Genomic DNA, 25158 nt, shown 5'->3' on the forward strand with positions numbered 1-25158 from the left:
GAAAGATTGAGCGCAGGAGGAGAAGGGAACGACAGAGGATGAGATAGGTGGATGGCAACACCAACTCGATGGACATGGGTTTGGGTGGACTCTGGGAGTTGGTGATGGATAGGGAGGCCTGGCATGCTGTGGTTCATGAGGTCGCAAAGAGTCGGACACTACTGAGCAACTGAACTGAACTTAACTGAAGGGAACTCATCTGCTGCTGTCATATTAAAATAGATTCAAATTTATTAATTTATCTTCCAATAGACTTTAAAATTTCAATAGAATTAAAGCTCATGTGGCCTGAACATTGGGTTGATGCTTCACACATTGTTTACCTGATTTTGTGCAAGGGACATTTAATAATATACAGTCCAATCTTTATTGTGGGCTTCCCTGGTGGCTCAGATGGTAAAGAATCCACCTGCAGTGCAGGAGACCTGGGTATGATCCCTGGGTTGGGAAGATCCCCTGGAGAAGGGAGAGGCTACCCACTCCAGTATTCTTGCCTGGTAAATTCCATGTACAGAGTAGCCTGGCAGGCTACAGTCTGTGAGGTCACAAAGAGTCAGGCACTTATTGGGAAATTGAGGCCCAGAGATTTTAAGTGATTCATTTAAAGTCACAAACCACCCAGTGATTGAGCTGTGACTGGCATCCAGGGCCAAACATGTCTTCTTTATAGTTCTTTCCATATTTTCCATTTAGTTCAGCTCAGTCACTCAGTCGTGTCCAACTCTTTGCAACCGCATGAACCACAGCACACCAGGCCTCACTGTCCATCACCAACTCCCGGAGTCCACCCAAACTCATGTCCATAGAGTCAGTGATGCTAACCAACCATTTCATCTTCTGTTTTCTCCTTCTCCTCCTGCCTCTTTCCCAGCATCAGGGTTTTTTTCCAATGAGTCGATTCTTTGCATCAGGTGGCCAAAGCATTTGAGCTTCAGCTTCAGCATCAGTCCTTCCAATGAATATTCTTGACTGATTTTCTTTAGGACAGACTGGTTAGATTTCCTTGCTGTCCAAGGGACTCTCAAGAGTCTTCTCTAACACCAAAGTTCAAAAGCATCAATTCTTCAGCACTCAGTTTTCTTTATAGTCCAACTCTCACATCCATACATGACTATTGGAAAAACCATAGCTTTGACTAGATGGACTTTTGTTGGCAAAGTAATGTCTCTGCTCTTTAATATGCTGTCTATGTGGGTGATAACTTTTCTTCCAAGGAGCAAGTGTCTTAATTTCATGGCTGCAGTCACCATCTGTAGTGATTTTGGAACCCCCCCCCCCCTCAAAAAAAATGAAGACTGTCACTGTTTCCACTCTTTCCCCATTACCTTTGGAAAATTCTTGCCTAATGGCCTTGGTTAGTCCTTTTTCAATGGTAATGTGTTATATTTACATAAATAAGAATCATAGAACTCTAATTCAGGATAAGCTATGGAAAACATCTAATACAGTTTTCAAAATGTCTTTTTAGTTTTTCAGTAATTTCAGTCACACTTCCTCCAAAGTTATCTAAGTTTTCATAGTTTTTTTTTTTTTTTTGCTATACTAAAGTGTCTCTCCAACTTAGTAAGGGAACATCATCCATGGTGAAATATGAATTATTGCAACTACTTTGGTGTACAGCATGATAATCTCAATTTAAGATCAGTAACCCTAATTCTATATGTTTCAGTTCAGTTCAGTCACTCAGTCGTGTCCGACTCTTTGCGACCCCATGAATCACAGTACGCCAGGCCTACCTGTCCATCACCAACTCCCAGAGTTCACTCAAACTCATGTCCATCGAGTTGGTGATGCCATCCAGCCATCTCATTCTCTGTTGTCCCCTTCTCCTCCCGCACCCAATCCTTCCCAGCAACAGAGTCTTTTCCATTGAGTCAACTCATTGCATGAGGTTTATCAGGCCTAGATATCATGTAATAAAAAACTAGAAGTAGCTTACATATATGAAATTTTAAAATAGAAATAAAATAAATATTTATAAATATTCAAATAGTATATTTATAAATTATAAAATAACATGGTACATTTGATAAATAGAATATCATATGATTATTAAAAATGAAGTTTAAGTGACAATTGCAAAATACTGGATTTAAGTTAAAAATAAAAAGTGTAAAACATTTTTAATCTTATTTAAAATTATAATGTGTATTTTTGTTGTGTAATGTGTGTAGAAACTACATACATCTATCTATATAAAGACTTGTAATGTTGGTAGTAGATTACCCTCATAGTTATTTCAGAATTAAGAAGTTTGGGGATAGAGAAAGTTAGATTTAAAGTTTGTTAGTAGTTATAAGTTCATAGCAAAATGGAGTAGAAAATACAAAAAATACCCACATATTCCTGAGTTTTAAATGTTAACTTTGGCTTTTCTAAGACATATTTATTTTTATTATGTGTGTAAAACATTTTATAATCTAGTTGGGAAAGAAGAAAAACTTTAAAAATATAATTAATGAATATCAATTAAAATTTGACTAAAAGATATACAATTTAAAGGTACCAGCATCAATTAAGATGGAATCAATGCATATATTCTGTTTTGCTTTCTCTATGTATATTTGAATTCTAATTTTTTGTAAAAATAATTCACTATACTGTTGTCTTCATGTCCATTTGTTTTTAATTTATTTTTACTCTATCATTTAGGTTTCACATATATAAGTTCAAAATTCCTTGATTAAAATTTAATGAAGCAGATGTCACATAATTTCTCAGGGTGGTGGTGATGATGGAGGTGGGGGAGGTGCATAGATTAGGATTAAATAGACCAATACATAAGTATATGCTCAAGATGCAGGTTTGATATGAGTTCCATTCAACAGAGCTCATTTTTAACATAAATTATTGCATTCTTTTTTTTAGAACATTTCAAATATCACCCTCTCAGTGACGTGTGATCCATTACATGTGGACAAGCCGTATTCACCTCTCTCTAAGTCTTGTGGTATTTATAATCTCTCAAAATGTGCTACTTTTCCACAGTTTCTTACTTTTTCTCTTACCATTTGCTAGCTATGGGCTTCCCTGGTGGCTCATGTGGTAAATAATCTGCCTGCAATGCAGGATACCCAGATTCAGTCTGGATTGGAAAGATCCCCTGGAGAAGGAAATGAAAACACAGTTCAATATTCTTGCTTGGACAATTCCATGGACAGAGGAGCCTGGCCAGCTACACATCAGGTCACAAAAAGTCAGGCACAGCTGAAAAGCTAACAAACATTTCCTAGCTATAGTTTCAACTGTATTTGAAGTTTTCTTCCTGAGTACAGAAATCAGTTTTAGGGCTCATTTCATTTTCCTCAATATTGATTGTTAATGTTACTACTTTGACTTCCAAAATCCACTCTTATTTTCTGAGAATACCATCTTTATTTCCTCTTGCTCATCTTCCTGCTTCCCTGAAACCTGTAAGATTATATGCAGTCAGAATGTGAGCTATACTCAAGTTGCATGTCCTTCTTCTCTAGTCACCAGAATATATTGAAAGTTAGATGTGTCTCAATTTTTCACTTCACCTCATTGACAAGTACAGTTTTCATCATGTAGCTCTATCCATGGAAGCAAAGAACCCATCTAATATCTTTTAACTAGGTTTAATAAATATAGGCAAATGGTAATAATTATTTTAGTGCGACAGCAGTGAGAAAAACATTTTGGGGGAATGAACAAGACTGATAAAGAAAGTAATAACAAGTAGAAGAGAGGATAGTGATGGCTATTCAATTCTAACCCCTGAAATTCTAAGGACTCTCTTGGTTTTAGATTGTTTGACTTGCCTTTCAACTCTTTGAAATATCCTGGAATTTTCAAACTAACTGCCTCTATATTTTCTGAACTAGCTTTTTAAAGTTAGATTTTTGTCCCTTTTTTTTTTTTTTTTTTTGCCAGATTGGTTCAGTAATGATTATGCCTAATTTAAAACATACATTGCATGACAACTGATGAGTTTTCTTCACTTTTTACCCATCCATTTATGATAAATAATGTCCAATGAAAGAATATACATTCTTCAAATGCCATTTTAAAAGCTACTTAAAAATTATTGGTGCACAACTACAAGACTAATTTAAAAGCTATTATCAAAAAAAAGTATTTTGACACATTGAGGAATTTTATTTGCTGTTACACATATTTTTTAATAAAGAAATTAAGTGCAAAACTCTAAAGTGGTTTTCTTCTAGGTAATTTAAACTATATTTTACCTGTTATTAATATGTTCAAAAAATTTAGAATTGAAAAGTTATATCAAATTATTTTTAGTTATACTCACTTTCTTTTTAAAATGAATAACTGCCAACATTAGCATTACTAAATAAATTTATCATGGATGTGAGAGTTGGATTGTGAAGAAAGCTGATCGCCGAAGAATTGATGCTTTTGAACTGTGGTGCTGGAGAAGACTCTTGAGAGTCCCTTGGACTGCAAGCAGATCCAACCAGTCCATTCTAAAGGAGATCAATCCTGGGTGTTCATTGGAAAGACTGATGATAAAGCTGAAACTCCAATACTTTGGCCACCTCATGCGACGAGTTGACTCACTGGAAAAGACTCTGATGCTGGGAGGGATTGGGGGCGGGAGGAGACGGGGACAACAGAGAATGAGATGGCTGGATGGCATCACCGACTGGATGGACATGAGTTTGAGTGAACACCGGGAATTGGGGGACAGGGAGGCCTGGCGTGCTGCGATTCATGGGGTTGCAAATAGTCGGAACGACTGAGCGACTGAACTGAATACATATACATTAAATATTATTTTTACATAATGGGCAAATTTAATCCATCTTTCTTTTTGTTTAGCAATATATTTGCATTACCTGGAGAAGGGCATGGCAACCCACTTCCTTATTCTTGCCTGGAGAATCCCATAGACAGAGGAACCTGACAGTCTACAGTTCACTGGGCCACAAAGAGTCCGACAAAACTGAAGTCACTGAGCACACATGCATGCGTATTTGAATTAATACCATACTAATTCCAAAATCTTCTACGTGAACAAAACTGAATGTGGTACCTTTTGAATATTTTGAATTGTCTTTAACATAAGTAAACACTGATAACTTTAGTCTGATTTTCTCCAATAACATCTTTTTGAAGCAGGATATAAAATAAAGACCAAAATGGCTAAGGATTTTGTAGCGTTGAATTTTTGTTTGTTTGTTTTGGTTTCTATAATTGATGTAGAAGGAAACACAACAAAATGTTTAATAATTTTAGATATAATTTTATGTGTTCTTACTATGAAGAAATTCAAAGGGATCATAACACTATTTTTTTTAATTTGTTAAGGCATTAAATCTCTACTGCTTGATGTCTATCGCATTTATTGATTTTACTTGTTTCATAAACTAAGATTGAGACTTAAACTTTGTAAGTTTCATTGTTAAGACATAGTCAGAATTAGAATTGGTTAAATCAAAAATATTACTTAGTTTAGTACCCAGTTTAACCTTTTTATTTTTTGCCCATAAAATCTAAACCTAAGTGACTTTGTTTGTTTTATAAACTAGGACATTCCATTCCTAAATGTCCTTAGGAAAGCAGGCAGACAAATAAGTGAAAATCGTAAAACCATAGATGGTTGAAGATGATAAAGTATTATAAAATAAGAAAGCAATCTCAAAGAAATTATACACAAAAGAGATAATCATCCTATTTCCCCAAAATTGTAATCATACTAATTATTATAGTATTTTGTCAAAATTAAGTAACTGAATTGAAAATAATGTTTTTAAGGCTAGTTACTAATTTGAACATTCTTTAGCTTATTCATATAATCTTACATTCTATCATATTATTATAAGAACATTTATAGTAAGTTAAATATTCTTAATAAATATTAATTCCCAAATCATGACAGCTAAAGGTTATATACTTGAAAGCATTTTGTGATCATATATTTGAACTTTTCAAAAGAAATCTTTCCAAAATAGTTTCTCTTATGTTTGGTAAGATTTGAAAATGAGCAGTTAATGTGGGCATTTGAATAACGTTAAATTTTGGAAATCCATGCTTAAAATCAAATGATGGCCAGCGAATAACCTGGGTAATTTCATGATGTAGACTAATGTTCCAATTTTGTGGTTTTTCACATCTTCTGAATACTTAACTCTTTTGAATGACATCTTCCTAGTTTAGCATGACAAGGGAAACAAAATGAGGCTATTTTGGTTATAGTACAACTTGTCTTTTGCCAGAAAAGGTGACAGTAAGTTCTCCTGCTAGCATCATGAGCACAGTAAATGAAAGTTTCATGATATTAATAAAATTTAACTCTATAAAAATTCAAAGAATAAAGACTCATTAAAGTCAAAATCCTAATAGCAAGATTAGCTTTTACTACAGATAGTTTTATTTAATTATATTTAATAATCAGAGGAACCACTGTTTCAGTGAAGCATTTCTGGTTAAATTAAATATTAAATGTAAATATAATATGGAACTTTCTAAAGGTCTGCCTACTTGACTAAAAGAACCAAACTCATTTTTTTTTAATACTTTTATCTAAGATTCAAAACTTTTGAAACATAGGCTTCCTATGTAGCACTTATTTTGTGAGAGTTACACTTTTCTCACCACCATTGCAGAATCACAGATATGATAGTAATTAAGAGGCAATTTAATATGATCTCAATGCACATTTAAACACACATGTACAAGAATTGCTTGATTAAATCTAGTCATAAATAGCCTCTTATTTTTAAACAATGAGTCTCACTGTTAAGAATACCTAATTGTTTGGCATTATATATTTACATTGATTGTGTACACATTATAGATGTACACATTATAGTTTGATAACCATGGTCCTAAATTAATTTTCATAAGTATATCAGAGTCTTTTGAACTTTTTAACTTCCAATTATGGACACAATTTTTTTTTTAAAAAAAACCTTTCTTAGGTATAATTTTTAAATAGTTAAAGAAGGGATCTTAAGTGTACAGTAAAATAAATTTTGATAAATCCATATGCCCATGAAACCCAAGCTTTCATATTTAATATATAGAATGATTCCATTACCAGGTAAAGATGACCCACTTCTTAGGTGACCACTGTGCTTATTTGTCACCAAAAGCTGGATATGATTGTAATAAACTTGACATAAATGAAGTCATTCAATATATACTAATTTCTGCTAGTTTTTTTATCCATCATAATGATTTTGCTATTCATCCATGTTGCTGCACATATAAGTTGTTTGATCATTTCCATTGCTTAGTGGTGTTTCATTGTGTAAATGTGACTGTTCATGCATTTACCCCTTGATGGATACCTGGACTTATCTTATTTCTGGGATAGTATAAATAAAGCTGCTATAAATATTCTTGTGCAGCATCCTTTGTGAACATATGTTTTAATTTCTCTTAGGTAAATAGCTAGGCATAGAATCACTGTGTCAGTGTAAATGTACGTTTAATTTTCCAATGCATTATTATGAAAATAATCAAGTATACAACAAATTGGAAAAAAGTCTGCAGTGAACAGCAATACCCACCACCTAAATTCTAACATTAATATTTTAAAATGCTTGTTTCATCACATATCTATTCATTTAGGCATGTTTCTATACACACATCACTTCATTTAAATTTTTAATACATTTCAAAGTAAACTACAGGCATAAATTTAGTTCTCCTTCAAAACTTCAGTACACACATCACTAAACAGAATTAAATCTTTATTTACATTTTTTTATTTTGATTAAAAATTTACTTAAAATTAAACATGTGTGTACATTTGCTGAGTATTGACATGTGCATCTAACCATATAACCCAGACACTTGTAACATGAATATTGCTGTGGAAGATAATCTTGTGTTTATTTCCAATCAAATCCTTTCAGCCTCTTAGCTAATGTAACCAGTCTTATGTATTTTTATCAACATCAATTAGTTTTTATAGTTCTAGGAATTCAAATAAACAAAAACATAGTTATGTAACTATTTTGTGACTGGCTTTATTCATTTTCATTTCAGGATTCCTTTGTATTGTGTTTGTCAGTGGTATGTTCTTTTTTTATGCCTAATGATTTATTATATGAATAAAATATATTTTAGTGATTTTTATACTGATAAATCTAGATTCTTTAATTTTTGACTATTATGAATAAAGTTACTAAGGTTTTTCATGTAAGTTTTGCATTAGCATATTTCCTATTTTCCTGAGAATATAACTAGAATTCTTAAGTCAAAGATAGGTGTGTTTTAGTTTTGTTTTTTTTAATGGTAGAACATTCTAAAGTGGTTGCAACCAATTACTTTCTCAAAAACAATTTGAGAGATCAGTTGTTCCATATCATTACTAATGTTTGGTCTTATCAGCCTTTTTGATTTTTGTGTGTGATGTGAACCATAAGGTGAGGTTCAATTTCTTTCAAAATGAATATCCAGTTTTTTCAGTATCATTTGTTGAAGAAATATTTTTTTTCACGTTTGTATTGCTTCTGGTTCCTTTGTTGAAAAATCAGTTGACCACAAAAATGAATGATTTTATCTTGGCTAATTGATGTGCTCAGTTGCTAAGTTATATCCAACTCTTTGCTATCCCATGGAGCCTGCCAGGCTCCTCTGTCCATGAAATTTTCCAGGCAAGAATACTGGAGTGGGTTGCCATATCCTTCTTCAGGGGATATTCTTGACCTAGGGATTTACTCGCATCTCCCACATCTCCTGGATTGGCAGTGAGATTCTTTACCACTTGAGCCAGTTGGGAAGCCCCTCACCCTAAAACAAATCCCACCTCTTCTCTATTATATGAGTTATTAACACCAATACACTTGGAAAATACACATTCATCTCACTTTTCGTAAGTCCTTTACTTCTATTTTTACAGTACCAAGATGTTGGCTCGGTTATGAATTCAAAAGTGCTCCCAAGGTTCTTGATGATTCATAGAGAAACCTTTCCAAGTTATCTTCTTCCAAAGTAATTTCCATGAATATCTTTAGTTGATAGGCATGTTAAAATTGTCATTTATAATAACAACGTAACAAACAGCAACCTCACTAATCATAACAGAAAATAAATACTTGCTATATTTTTCTTATTTAATTATCTTGATATAATTTTAATCTCCACAATTGTATGAAGTAGGTGCTATTTTTACCCTTATTTCATCAATCACAATACTAAGTTCTGGAACTTACTAAATCTCACACATCCCATCTTCTTCACCATTGTGTTTAATTAAAATACCTCAAGACTTTTTTTCCAGTTGACAACAGTCTATAATAAACACAATATTAGGGAAAGTATCCAATCGGCTATGAATATGACCAACTCAATTATTTATTTTTTTAAAAAAAGGACCTTCAGTTAAAATTTTCAAACATTGATTAATTCAAAATATAACTGTATTTGTCTGATTAATTGACATGATATAATAAAATATGACCCATAATTTAAATTTTCTATACTATACAATGTGATTTTGCATTATTTAATTTAATTTGCTTCACTTTTATGCATTAGTTCAAATAAAAAAGCCTCCAGCCTTGAATCTTGGAATTATTCTTTAAACACTGCAAGCATTTTTTGTGTGTGTGATATGGATTATAATGAAGGTACAGTCATACAGGCATATCTAAAATGTATTTCAAGTTTGGTTCAAGACCACCCTAATAAAGTGAATATAGAAATAAAATGAGCCACACAAACTTTTTGGTTTCCCAGTGCATATAAAATGCTTTCATTGCTTTTTTAGTCTACTAATTGTGCAATAATAGCATCTTGTCTAAAAAAAATTATATGTGCTTTAATTTAATTAAAAATGATTTATTGTCAAAAATTTTAACCTTCTTGTGAACCCTCAGCGAGTTGTAACCTCTTTGCTGGTAGAGTCTTGCCTCCATGTTGATGGCTACTGCCTGACCAAGTTTGTGATTGCTGAAGGCTAGAGTGCTTGTGGAAGTTTCTTAAAATAAGGTAATAATGAAGTTTGCTGGGTGCTTCACAGGTGGGTCTGTGGTAAAGAGAGTGCCTCCAATGGAGGAGATGCCAGAGACACAGGTTCCATCCCTGGTTTGGGAAAGTGAAAAGTGAAAGTGAAGTCGCTCAGTCATGTCTGACTCTTTGCGTCCCCATGGACTGTAGCCTACCAGGCTTCTCCATCTATGGTATTTTCCAGGCAAGAGTACCGGAGTGGGTTGCCATTTCCTGCTCCAGGGGATCTTCCCAACCCAGGGATCCAATCCAGGTCTCCCGCATTGCAGGAAGACACTCTACCCTCTGAGCCACCAGAAAGCCCTGGTTTGGGAAGATACCCTGAAATAGAAAATGGCAATCTGCTTCAGTATTTTTGCCTGGAAAGTCCCATGGACAGAGGAGTATTGTGGGCTACAGTTCATGGGGTCTCAGAGTCGATGTAACTGACACATATGCACAAAATTTACTGAATTAACTGATTCCTCTCACAAATGATTTCTGTAGCATGCAATGCTGTTTGATAGCATTTTACCCAGAGTAGAACTTTTTTTTTTCCCCCAAAACTGGAGTCAATCCTCTGAAATTCTGCCAAAGATTTATCAACTAAGTTTATATAATATTCTATATCCCAACAATCTTCACAGCATCTTTACCAGGAGTAGATATCTCAAGAAATCACTTTTCTTTACTCATTCATAAGAAGCAATGTTTTATCCATTCAAGTTCTATAATGAGATTACAGAAATCAGTCATATCTTCAGACTCTGCTTCTAATTCTAGTTCTCTATTTATTTCCAGCATGTCTGCAGTTACTTTCTCCACTGAAGTCTTAAAACCCTCAATGCCATTTATGAGGGAGGGAATCAGCTTCTTCTAAACTCCTATTAATGCTGATATTTTGACCACTTCCCATACACCATATGGCTCAGATGGTAGAGAATCTACCTACAATACAGGAACCTATGGTTTGATCCTGGGTCGAGAGGATTCCCTGGAGAAGGAAATGTCAACCCACTGAAGAATTCCTGCCTGGAGAATTCCGTGGACAAAAGAGCCTGGTGGGCTACAGTCCATGGGGTTGCAAAGAGTCAGACATGACTGAGGAGCTAACACTTTCACTTTCATAAACCACAAATGTTCATATAGAATGATGAATACTTTCCAGAAGGTTTCAATTGACTTTGCCCAGATCCATCAGAAGACTTACTATCTAAGACAGCATTACTTTATAAAGTATATTTCTTAAATAATAAGACTTGAAAGGTGAAAATACCCCTTGATCCATGGGCTGCCAGAATGGATGTTGTGTTAGCACACATGAAAATCACACTAATCTCGTACATCTCCATCAGAGCTTTTGGGTGACCAGGTGCACTGTCAATCAGCAGTAATATTTGATAGGGATCTTTTTTTCTTTCTTTCTTTCTTTTTTTTTTTTTTTTTGAGCAGTAGCCCTCAATAGAGGAAAACAATAGAATGGGACAACTAGAGATCTCTTCAAGAAAATTAGAGATACCAAAGGAATATTTTGGGCAAAGACAGGCTCAATAAAGGACAGAAATGGTATCGAACTACAGAAACAGAAGATATTAAGAAGAGGTGGCAAGAATACACAGAACTATACAAAAAAGATCTTCATGACCAAGGTAACCACGATGGTGTGATCACTCACCTAAAGTCACACATCCTGGAATGTGGAGTCAAATGGGCTTTAGGAAGCATCACTAACAACAAAGCTAGTAGCAGGTGATGGAATTACAGCTGACTATTTCAAATCCTTAAAGATGATGCTGTGAAAATACTGCACTCAATATGCCAGCAAATTTGGAAAACTCAGCAGTAGCCACAGGACTGGAAAAGGTCAGTTTTCATTACAATCCCAAAGATAAGCAAGGCCAAAAAATGCTCAAGCTACCACACAGTTTTATTCATCTCACAGACTAGCAAAGTAATATTAAAAATTCTCAAGCCAGGCTTCAACAGGACACGAACCGTAAACTTCCAGATATTCAAGCTGGATTTAGAAAAGGCAGAGGAACCAGAGACAAAATTGCCAACCTCCGTTGGACCGTAGAAAAAGGTAAAGAGTTTCAGAAAAACATCTACTTCTGCTTTATTGATGATGCTGGAGCCTTTGACTGTGTGGATCACAATAAACTGTGGAAAATTCTTAAAGAGATGGTAATACCAGACCACCTGACCTGCCTCCTGAGAAACCTGTATGCAGGTCAAGAAGCAACAGTTAGAACCAGACATAGTTTCAAATTGGGATAGGAGTACGTCAAGGCTGTATATTGTCACCCTGCTTATTAAACTTATATGCAGAGTACATCATGTAAAATACTAGGCTGGAAGAAGCACAAGCTTGAATCAAGATTGCCAGGAGAAATATCAATAACCTCAGATAAGCAGATGCTGCTGCTGCTGTCACTTCAGACACCACCCTTATGGCAGAAAGTGAAGAGGAACTAAAGAGCCTCTTGATGAAAGTGAAAGAAGAGAGTGAAAAAGTTTACTTAAACCTCAGCATTCAAAAACTAAGGTCATGGCATCTGGTTCTATCGTTTCATGACAGATAGATGGAGAAACAATGGAAACAGTGCGTGACTTTATTTTTTTTTGGGGGGGGTGGTTCCAAAATCACTGCAGATAGTGACTGCAGTCATGAAATGAAGATGCTTGCTCCTTGGAAGAAAAGCTATGATCAACCTAGACAGCATATTAAAAAGCAGAGGCATTAATTTGCCGACAGAGGTCCATGTTGTCAAAGCTATGGTTTTTCCAGTAGTCATGTATGGATGTGAGAGTTGGACTATAAAGAAAGCTGAGCACTGAAGAACTGATGCTTTTGGACTGTGGTGTTGGAGAAGACTCTTGAAGAGTCCCTTGGACTGCAAGGAGATCAAACTAGTCAATCCTAAAGGAAATCAATCCTAAATATTCATTGAAGGGATGGTGCTAAAGCTGAAGCTCCAACACTTTGGCCACCTTATTTGAAGAACTGACTCATTTGAAAAGACCCTGATGCTGGGAAACATTGAAGGCAAGAGGAGAAGGGGACTACAGAGGATGAAATGGTTTGATGGCATCACCAACTCAATGGACATGAGTTTGAGCAAACTCCAGGAGTTGGTGATGGACAGGGAGGCCCGGTGTGCTGCAGTCCAAGGGGTCACAGAGTCCTACACGACTGAGCAACTGAACTGAGCTCTCAGCAGTGGGCTTAAAATATTCAGTAAACCATGATGTGCTATCATCAGGGCTTTGTTGTTACATTTATAGAGCAAAGGCAGAGTATTTAGCTGAATTCAGAAGGGCCCTAGGAATATAGAATGTAAATAAACATTGGTTTCATCTTAAAGTCCACACTTGCATTAACCCCTAGGATGAGAGTTAGCCTATCCTTTGAAGCTTTGAAAGTAAAAGTGAAAGTCGCTTAGTTGTGCCCAACTCTTTGCGACCCCATGGACTGTATAGTCCATGGAATTCTCCAGGCCAGAATACTGGAGGGGGAAGCCTTTCCTTTCTCCAGGGGGTCTTCCCAACCCAGGGTTTGAATCCAGGTCTCCCACATTGTGGGCGGATTCTTTACCAGCTGAGCCACAAGGCAAGCCCTTGAAGCTTTGAAGCCAGGCATTAACTTTTTTCATAACTTTTTAGTTATGAAAATTCTAGATGGCAGCTTCTTCTAATACCTTGTCTTGATATCAAAGCTTTACTTGCTTTATGAATTCCATATTATTACATCTATTTTCAATAATCTGGAATAGTTTATCTTTTAGGTGATTTTTTTTTAAGATTTAGACAAAATAATTATTAAAATTATCTAACTCCAGAGTTGGACTGTGAAGAAAGCTGATCGCCGAAGAATTGATGCTTTTGAACTGTGGTGATGGAGAAGACTCTTGAGAGTCCCTTGGACTGCAAGGAGATCCAACCAGTCCATTCTAAAGGAGATCAATCCGGGGTGTTCATTGGAAGGCCTGATGCTGAAGCTGAAACTCCAATACTTTGGCCAATTCATGTGACGAGTTGACTCACTGGAAAGACTCTGATGCTGGGAGGGATTGGGGGCAGGAGGAGAAGGGGACGACAGAGAATGTGATGGCTGGATGGCATCACCGACTCAATGGACATGAGTTTGAGTGAACTTCGGGAGTTGGTGATGGACAGGGAGGCCTGGCGTGCTGTGATTCATGGGGTCACAAAGAGTCGGAGACGACTGAGTGACTGAACTGAACTGAACTGAAGGACTTGTTAAGGAAACACTGATAAATTTGCATTTTTCTATGGTTATTGCTTAATTTTATTCAATCATTTGTAACTTCTCAGGGGAAAAAAAAGAGGTGTTCAAACTGGTTTCTTAGTAAATTAATCATTACATTCTCTTTTTAAAAGCTCTCTTGACATTGCATTTCTTTTATGTGATTTTTATTGATTTATCTTGGTTTCAGTTTTTTTCCAACTTCAGTTATTTATTGGCTTATTTATTTAATTGTAATATTTACCTGAAGTTAGCCAATTTTAACTGTTTAACAATTAAAGACTTTTTAATTTTTATTTCAATAACATTGTTTGATTAGTATTCCATAGGACAGTGTTTTTGTTATTCCTTTTAGTGTTTATTTTGAATTTAGTTAACCATGCATTTTGCATGGCTCATTATTTCATCTTAATTATTTTTATGAATAATCTAGCATGCTTTTCCATTATTTCTATTTGCCTGCCCTTTTCTTAATGCTGGATAATCTTTTAACATTTATATGCCAATTCCTGAGTAAATATTCTTCAGGATTATTTCTATTTAGTTATTTTAAAAGCTATGTTTAACTCAACCTAATCCACTTTAATATTACCCTCTTTTTTTTCTCATCCCTTTTTCTTATGGTCTCCTTTAATGGTCTCCTCCTGCTTTACAGACACTATTTCCCTTTGCATGTATTTAAGTCGTAAAACTATACACTTCTTTCTTATTTTATATAATACATAGTTTTTGTTGTTGTTTTTTCTTATCAACATCTCTAGATGCTCAGAATTGCTTTGTTTTCTCTTAGTGTTATAGTGTATTTTTTTTAATTTGCCTTATGTTAGCTCATTATGTGAATACATAGTTGAATATGTATACTAACGTAATATATACTGAAGATATCTTTCCCAATCCATTCTTTCTATCAGAGACTATGAGGATTAGCCTTACTCTGTACTTGGGTGCATGAGTGCTCATTCGCTCAGTCATGTCCAATCTTTGTGACACCATGAATTGTAGCCGACCAGGCTCTTCTTCCATGGGATTCTCCAGGTCAGAATATTGAAGTGGGTTGCCATGCCCTCTTCCACAGGATCCCAGGAATTAACTCCCATCTCCTGCTTCCCCTGCATTGGCAGACAGATTCTTAACCAGTGTTCTACCTGGGAAGTCCCTATTTTGTACTTGGAGTTAGTCAAACACTATCAAGAGACAATGGAGTCAGTTATTGCCGTGGAACCTGCACACTTCCATGTCTCCACAGTTATTGATTGAGAAAGAGTATTTGACTAACACAAGGACATAGTAGTCAAATACTCTTTCTCAGGTCAGTAACTATGGAGATATGGAAGTGTGGAGGTTCCAAGGTAATAACTGGCTCCACTGTCTCTTGATGATATTGGTATCTTTTATTTTACTCTTTTGAAAGAGTGGCCATCATCTTTCTGCCTTCATTCCTTCATCAAATTCATATTCACTTTTCAGGTATCTTTTCTGGAATAATTCTTTGCCTACATTAATAAGTCACCCAATTGCAATATATCCCTTCACCACCTGTTGGTAATTTTTTTTTATATTACTCACTAAAATAAAGTGAATATTTGTGTGTACTTACTCACAAATAAAGATTGACTGTAAGCAATCTGAAGAGCAGGCCCAATCCAATTCAATAGGTAAGGTCCAGTAGCAAAAGGAATATAAGACATACACAGTAGCAAAAGAAATTTTAGACATACAGAGATTTCAGTAGGACATTGGGTCCCAGAAAGATTGTGTGTAAACCACAGTTGAGAAGTATGGGAAAAACTCTTATCAGGAAATCAATCTCCTATATGCCTGAAAGATACTGACTTGAAGATCTCTGTGAACTACTATATTTAAATGGTCCTCATTGTGTAGACATTCTCAGTTCTGTAAACATAACTCCTTAAAACTACTTCTCTTCCTCTGTCACCTTTTCTCTTTAATGACAAGAAGAAACTTATCATTTTACTTCATGTTCTGAATATAAAACAGAATACACAAAGGGCTATGGGACATTAGCAAGAAAATGAGATTAGATATTATTATTTTACCTTCACCCAATTACATTATGAATTGCTGTGTTGAAGGTAACAGAAACAGGTCTGCTATTTATAAATGCATATTTCATGAACATTACTGGTTAAAGTTAAATTAAGTATTCACAACAATGTTTAAAAATAATATTTTGACAGGGATTGCAAATGTGCCACCTTGTGAACTGTTGAGAATATATTTCAATTTTCATAACTATTCTAATGAGAATTATTGTAATGGAGTTAAATCCTGGCAGAATTAGATGTGAAAACTTGCCAACACTGCATCAATCATAATTTTAACTCTAAGCCTGCAAAATTCTGTTTAAAATATATAACAATGAAACTTTTTTTAGCTCTAGGGTTGAAAATGAACTCTGGCTTCTATGTCATACATCTTAAAAACAAGAATTAACCATAATTAGCAAATTTCAGATTTGTTTCAAAGTTATTTTGCATAACTTGAAGAAAGAACAATTGTGTGGTAACTCTCAACACTCCCTTTTCTTACCCAGATTGATTGCATAATTATCCGACTCTCCACTTGGTTGAGTCCTTACAGTCACTGAACAATCAAGTAAAAACAACCCAGCTATTTGTATTATGCCCTGTATTTAGAAGTGCCAAGAAGCAATGGACAAAATAAACATTGCTACTAGAAAAATAAAGGGGAAAAAAAAAAAACAGAAAGAATATTCTATTCAAAAATCATCTTATCATCTCCTAGACCTTAACTTAGACTTTATTAAAAATTAGAAGGCAGGTTCTTAATTTTGGGGGGATTTTCTGCCATTCTAATTTTTAACACTATGTATTGAGTATCATTATAGACATTAAAAAAATTAGATTCAATTCATGCTTCACAGTACATGTTTCAGAGGTGAGAAAACATGTAATCAAATAAATAAAAACAAAATGGCATGTTTTGGAATCAAAGGCAAAGTCTAGCATCTGTGTGTGTCCGACACTTTGCAATCCCATGGACTGTAGCCTGCCAGGCTCCTCCTCCCATGGAATCTTTCAGGCAAGAATATTGGAGTGGGTTGCCATTTCCTCCTCCAGGGGATCTTCCTGACCCAGGAGTCAAACCCACATCTCTTGTATCTCCTGAACTGGCAGGTAGATTCTTAACCACTGTGCCACTTGGGGGAATTACCAAATAGAGGTCAATTATATATGGCTATCAAGTTGGGCTGTCTTTACAGTAAAAGTGAAATAAAACTTAATGAGTAGAATGCTTTCAGTGGTTCATAAAATCCACAGCATGTACATTTTCAGAGCTAGTGATTAGAAAAAATAATTTATTCTTTTAAGGAAAAACTACAGATGGCAATATGGATTTCAATTTAGTTTTGTTTTGTTAGATTAAAATTCCAGGATATTATCTTTGACTTTCACCTGAATGTACCTAAAGAATTAGCCAGGTAAGAAGTTGGAGTAACAGAATTCCAAATGTGAGGCAGGAGAATAGAAGTGGCCAGAAATAATGGGAGTATAGGCTTTAAATTAGCAACTTTTCATGCATACAATTCCACAGGGCTTCCCTGATACCTCAGTTGGTAAAGAATCTGCCTGCAATTCAGGAGACCCCAGTTCTATTCCTAGGTTGGGAAGATCCCTTGTGGCTCAGCTGGTAAAGAATCCACCTGCAATGCAGGAGACCTGGGTTCAATCCCTGTGTTGGGAAGATCCCCTGGAGAAGGGAAAGGCTACACACTCCAGTATTCTGGACTAGAGAATCCAATAACTGAATAGTCCACAGGATCACAAAGAGTCGGACCCGACTTCTTTCTTTCACTTTCACTTCTTTCAGGCTTTAAACTAACAACTTTTCATGCATACACTAAAAGATTCTTCTCTACTATTTATAGGAATAATTTTCCCATGGAGTTTCATTTCAGTTCAGTCACTCAGTAGTGTCCGAATCTTTGCGACCCCATGGGTTGGGACACCCCAGGCTTCCCTGTTCTTCACCAACTCTCGGAACTTGCTCAAACTCATGTCCATTGAGTTGGTAATCCCATTCAACCATCTCATCCTCTGTCGTCCCCTCTTCCTCCTGCCTTCAGTCTTTTCCAGCATCAGGGTCTTTTCCAATAAGTCAATTCTTCATATCCAGGTGGCCAAAGTATTGGAGTTTCAACTTCAGAATCAGCCCTACCAATGAGTATTCAGGACTGATCTCCTTTAGGATGGACTGGTTGGATCTCCTTGCAGTCCAAGGGTCTTTCAAGAGTCTTCTCCAATACCACAGTTCAGAAGCATCAATTATTCGGGGTTCAGCTCTCTTTATAGTCCAACTCTCACGTCCATACATGACTACTGGAAAAACTATAGCTTTGACCCGATGGGCCTTTGTTGGCATGGAATTTGTGTGATATAAATTTCATAATAATCCATTTGCTATAAAATAGGTTATACTCATATGACTTGTTCCGCTTTTAAAAATTATTTTAACATTGCAGTCTTTAAAACTCTCTTTACCATGATTTTTTAATCAATATATATAAAGTGATTAATTATCTTCTGGTTGTAACTAAAACAAAATAGCGAGTTACAATTTTTAAAGATAACTTACACTCAATGGTTTTATAGCTACTAAAAGACACATTGTGATTATTCATCTTATTTAAGTATTGGCCTCTTCTCCTTTTAAATTTACAAGAAAAACTATTGTCTTATTGGCACTTTATAATACCTAGACTGCCCCACTCTCAATCCCAACTATTAAAACACTTGCTGCTATAAATTGAAAAGCATTAGGGTTAGACAGAGATATGATAAAATAAAAGCTGTAGCCTGCAGCATCCATCATGGACAGTAAGTCCTTAATCACCTAATTCTGTTTAACTAATTTTATTTCACAGTGTGAGTTAAAAATCATCTTTTGTTCTAATTTCTATATGCATTCATCTGTTAAGAACATCTAGACTTAAGAATAAGTTGCCTCACTCTCTTTTCTGTATCTGTCTTGGTTTCTTACTCTTTACATAAACCAAAGGTAAGTACTATCTCTTAATCTTTATACATTCCTGCTTTTATGTTTCCTTCCTCTATTGCGTAGGCATACTCAAAGCCATTTTAAGGAAATCTCATTCCCAGAAAGTGTTAATCAGAGGCACCTCCAAGGTTTTCTGCAAAGAAATGTTGGTCCCTGATTTTTGTTGGCTCTATCTTTTCCAAAAAATATCTTAAAGATAGTTGATTCTTATTAACTACAGATTACAAAATTATGGATTTTCCTTCTGGCTAAAATTTATTTGTAACCCCAAAATTGACATTCATCGACTTTCACAGACATGCATAAAGGGACAAAAAATTAGAGTCACCTAAGGAGCATAAGGGAGATCAATCCTGGATGTTCATTGGAGGGACTGATGCTAAAGCTGAAACTGCAATACTTTGGCCACCTCATGCGACGAGTTGACTCACTGGAAAAGACTCTGATGCTGGGAAAGGTTGGGGGCGGGAGGAGAAGGGGATGACAGAGAATGAGATGGCTGGATGGCATCACCGACTCTGTGGACATGAGTTTGAGTGAACTCCGGGAGTTGGTGATGGACAGGGAGGCCTGGCGTGCTGTGATTCATGGGGTCGCGGAGAGTCGGACACGACTGAGCGACTGAACTGAACTGAACTGAACTGAAGGAGCATTCAGAGCTGAGGTCAAACAAGGCTATGCCCTGCCATCTTGTTTCAAGTCTCCTCCTGAAATTAAGTGCTTTTTCACCATATATTTAGTCCCACATTTTTTGCATTTTAGTGCTATTTGTCAGAGAATTTGCTATTTAAAATGGCCCCCAAGAATAACATTAAAGTGCTGTCTATTGTTTCTAAGCACAAGAAGGCTGTGATGTGCCTTCTGGAGAAAATACAAGTGATAAGACACATTCAGGCATGAACTGTGCTATCTGAGTTCAGTGTTAGTCAATCAGCAATATAGTACTTTCAGAGAGGAGAAAATTTACTGATTTTTATAGGGTGATGCTTTACAAAGTGTTAAAATATAATGTACAGTTTATGGTGAAACTATGGAAAAGATGGACAAGTGCTAAATTTGTGGATTTATGAGATAACTGATAAAATAAGCATTGCACACATCTCTCCGTTCCGTTCTGTTGCTCAGTTGTGTCTGACTCTATGTGACCCCGTGGACTGTTAGCCTACCAGGCTTCTCCGTCCATGGGATTCTCCAGGCAAGAATACTGGAGTGGGTTACCGTTTCCTTCTCCAGGGGGCATTGGGTGAGTTTAAAAGCCAAATATATTTGTAACCATGCTATCTAGGTTCATGAAGCTATTAAACTCTTTACAGCTAATGCTTTGTTACAAATAAGTACTGCATATCATTAATGATTTCTTAGAAATATATGTTAGGTGTCTATAGCCAAAGCACATAAAACACAAGCTTATGTCTGACTGGTTGATGAAAATGTCATGATGAGAGTCTCTCAGGAACCTAACTCTTGTGTTTCCTCTAAGAACAATGGTTCTGGATTCACGAAGTCAGTATTGGCTGCAACTTTACAAAACAACTACTGTGAAAAAATAGGATTAAATGTGGTCAAGTTCTTCTTTATGGATAGAAAATATTAGTTTCCTTACCATTTCTTCCCTACTGCTCTTCTATATAATCAATAATCAAATATGAGAGAATCTGAAGTCATGTAATAGAAAAATGCAAGATATGAGATCAAATGACATTTTAATCAGTGTTCATAAAGTAGGATTTCTAGAAATAGATTTCACCTAAGAAATGCTACTTTTGCATCATTTAACTTAGAGAAAATATATTTACCAGTTGCAGTATTCCTAGTCAGTAGATGAAAAGATTTACCTGCTTTAATAGGTTATGTCATAACTCAATTAGGAATTCTAAGAGAAATATGATACAAAATTATAAATTGAATAAACATAAAATAATAGAAAAGGGGTATTAAGGAATAGACACTGAGAAGTAAAATATCATTTCTTTAAGTTAACTTAATTGTATAAAAATGTACATTTGTTTCATTTAATGAGAGCAAAGACTTTGCATGCTATGAGAACATGAGCGCTGTACTTTATTTTCAAGGCCCATATCATCATGGTAAATTTCATTCAGAAAAACAATGTGTACACGTTTGAAGGCAGCCAAATAGTTTCCATCTGACTGCAGATTTTATTACGAATTTTCCTTTTCAATATTATTTCACTGAATTGAAATAAATGCTTTAAAACATGTAGAAAATATTTAAACTATTTTCAGAGGTATTTTTTAATACAAATGTATTTATTTTAATTGGAGGCTAATTACTTTACAATATTGTATTGGTTTTGCATACATTGACATGAATCCGCCACAGGTGTACACGTGTTCCCCATTCTGAATCCTGTTCCCACCTCCCTCCCCATCCGATCCCTCTGGGTCATCCAAGTGCACCAGCCCCAAGCATCCTATATCATGCATCAAATCAGGACTGATGATTCGTTTCACATATGATAATATACATGCTTCAATGCCATTCTCCCAAATCATCTCACCTTTGCCCTCTCCCACAGAGTCCAAAAGACTGTTCTATACATCTGTGTCTCTTTTGCTGTCTCGCATACAGAGTTATCATTGCCATCTTTCTAAATTCCATATATATGCATTAGTATACTGTATTGGTGTTTTTCTTTCTGGCTTACTTCACTCTGTATAATAGGCTCCAGTTTCATCCACCTCATTAGAACTGATTCAAATGTATTCTTTTTAATGGCTGAGTAATACTCCATTGTGTATATGTACCACAGGTTTCTTATCCATTCATCTGCTGATGGACACTACTTTGCTTCCATGTCCTAGCTATTATGAACAGTGCTGGGATGAACATTGGGGTACACGTGTCTCTTTCAATTCTGATTTCCTCGGTGTGTATTTAATGCTTATTTACATAAGAAAATTTCTACATATGTAACTCTCTTTTAGAAAGAACCAAAATCTAGCTTAAAAACAATAAGAAAATAATCTCAAATATTACTTTAGGGAATCTTATGTATTTTTTGAACTGTGGTGTTGGAGAAGACTCTTGAGAGTCCCTTGGACTGCAAGGAGATCCAACCAGTCCATTCTAAAGGAGATCAGTCCTGGGTGTTCATTGGAAGGACTGATGCTAAAGCTGAAACTCCAATACTTTGGCCACCTCATGCGAAGAGTTGACTCACTGGAAAAGACTCTGATGCTGGGAGAAATTGGGGGCAGGAGGAGAAGGGGATGACAGAGAATGAGATGGCTGGATGGTATTACTGACTCGATGCAGGTGAGTTTGAGTGAACTCTGGGAGTTGCTGATGGACAGGGAGGCCTGGTGTGCTGTGATTCATGGGGTCTCAAAGAGTCAGACATGACTGAGCGAGTGAACTGAACTTAACTGAATGTATTTTTCCTACTCTGACTCATATTTACTATGTTTTTCAACATATATCTTTGGGTTCTTTTTCTCATATGATGTCTTATATGGATGTACAGAGGAAAGAATGACCTATTTTCCTTTAAAGTGATAACTGTTCTAAAATCTCAAAGTATATATCTCTTTTACCCAAAAATGTATGAAAATGATTTATCCCTAGGCAGGGGCATTGTAAAGCAAGGTTTTGTCATTATGAAATTTTTGCCATTGAGTTACAAACCTATATGAAAGTTATAAAGCCTGAAATATAACAGACTTTATAACTGTGGCCCAGGTGGTGTTGTCATACTACAGCAGGCACTTTAGAAAGTACCATAAAACTAAATTACAAATGAATGTTATTATCCACAAATAGAACTTCTGCAGGAACCACATTCAAGATAGTATTTTCAAATAATTCAACTAAAAAACATACAACTGAATTTTGTCTCTCTTCAACAATTTTACGAGAATAAATATTTCCAGAAGCAACATCCATGAGCAAACCTGTTATTGTGGATCATTCAATGGTACACAAAAATCTAAACAAAGATGCTCCTCAATTTCACTCTTTTTAATGTGGCTAATGGGTAAGTAAAAGGCTCTCAATTTTTTTTTTATTCAATTTCAAGTTAATCAACATCAAGCTGATTTCTTTAGTGAGAAATTTGTTAGAGTTTCAGCAAATATAAAGTTGGTTGAGTGATGAGTGACTGAAAGTCGTTCAGTCATGTCTGACTCTTTGTGACTCCATGGAACGTAGCCCACCAGGCTCCCCTATCCATGGACTTCTCCAGGCCAGATTACTAGGGTGGGTAGCCATTCCTTTCTTCAGGGGATCTTCCCATCCCAGGGATAGAATCCAAGTCTCCTGCATTGCAGGCATATGTTTTTACCATCTGAGCTACCAAGGAAGCCCTTAGTAGAGATGTGCTAAAATGCAAATGTCTATCGGAATGTAATTCATATACAGCCTCGTAAGAGGAATTGAGTGGTTATTAAGCTCCAAACAATGGTATATTTTACTTTTGACTAATTTATCCACAAAACAAGGGTGTGTTTGTGTGTGTGTGTGTGTGTGTGTGAGACACCTAGAATATTGCAGAACACAGAATACATCTTGGGAACTTTTTCATAAAAATCTGTGACACATTCCAAATGACCTTAAAATGTTTTATTTCTAACTCCTTTTGAGGAATATTTAAATACAATATCCTAGGAAGTTAGGATGAGTTCCTTCAAAATTTTTTTAGAAAAATTTATATTGCAATTTCTTTTGTAAACATTCTGATTTCTTGGTATAGAAAGAGGAAAAAAAATTGAAATAAGATATCCAAGATGTGTTTGGTGATAAAATACCCAGTATATTATATAAATATGTAATATTGCCTCAAATCTTTCTTAGATTAGCAAATTCATATGACTGATAGTAAAATGCTTGGTAAGTTTCTGTTACTATTCAGTCATCTTAAATGGTCAATGTTTTTAAAAAACTCTATGACCACAAAAAAAAGAAAGTGAAGTTGCTCAGTCATGTCTGAATCTTCGCGACCCCATGGACTGTAGCCTACCAGATTTCTCTGTCCACGGGATTTTCCAGGCTAGAGTACTGGAGTGGGTTGCCATTTCCTTCTCCAGGGGATCTTCCTGACCCAGGGATCGAACCTGGGTCTCCCTCATTGTAGGCAGACACTTTACCCTCTGAGCCACCAGGGAAGCCCCTGTGACCACAAGGCTTCATTAATTTCAAGGACCATGTGTCTTCTCAGTCACTCAGTCGTGTCTGACTCTTTGCAACCCCATGGACTGTAACCCAACAGATTCCTCTGTCCATGGAAATTTTCCAGGCAAGAATACTGAGCGGTTTGCGATTTCCTACTCACGGGTATCTTCCTAACGCCTGTCAAGGATCAAACCTATGTCTCTTGCATCTCCTGCTTTGGCAGGCGAATTCTTTACCACAATGCCACCTAGGGGTCCTTCACAGAGTACACAAGCAACTTATGACAAACTCCACCTCAAAACACAAGAGCCTGCTTTCAAGGCGCTATTAGTAGTGACTAATATTAGACTAATGTCTACCTGCATAAGAAAACAAAATATTGAAGACAGTTTTTGAGTTTATCAGTATTTACTGAACTGCTTTGCAGAAATCTGCACTTATACATAATGTATAAAAATGTGACAATTAGTTTACTAATACATATATTAAAAAATACTATTAAATATATTAAAAGTATATGTTAATAGTACTCTTTTTTACCTGAGACTTTATCTAAGATAGATTACATGTAACAGTCTTGATTGATTTTATTAATCTAAATTTTAAGAGAGGGAGATTTCAGAGTTACTGGTTGGCTCAGAGGTTAAAGCGTCTGCCTCCAATGCGGGAGACCCGGGTTCGATCCCTGGGTCGGGAAGATCCCCTGGAGAAGGAAACGGTAATCCACTCCAGTATTCTTGCCTGGAGAATCCCATGGACGGAGAAGCCTGGTAGGCTACAGTCCACAGGGTCGC

The sequence above is a fragment of the Moschus berezovskii genome, chromosome 5 (genome assembly GCF_049115385.1).
Source record: "Moschus berezovskii isolate FMDL1 chromosome 5, NW_MosBer_1.0, whole genome shotgun sequence".
NCBI classification, from domain to species: domain Eukaryota; kingdom Metazoa; phylum Chordata; class Mammalia; order Artiodactyla; family Moschidae; genus Moschus; species Moschus berezovskii.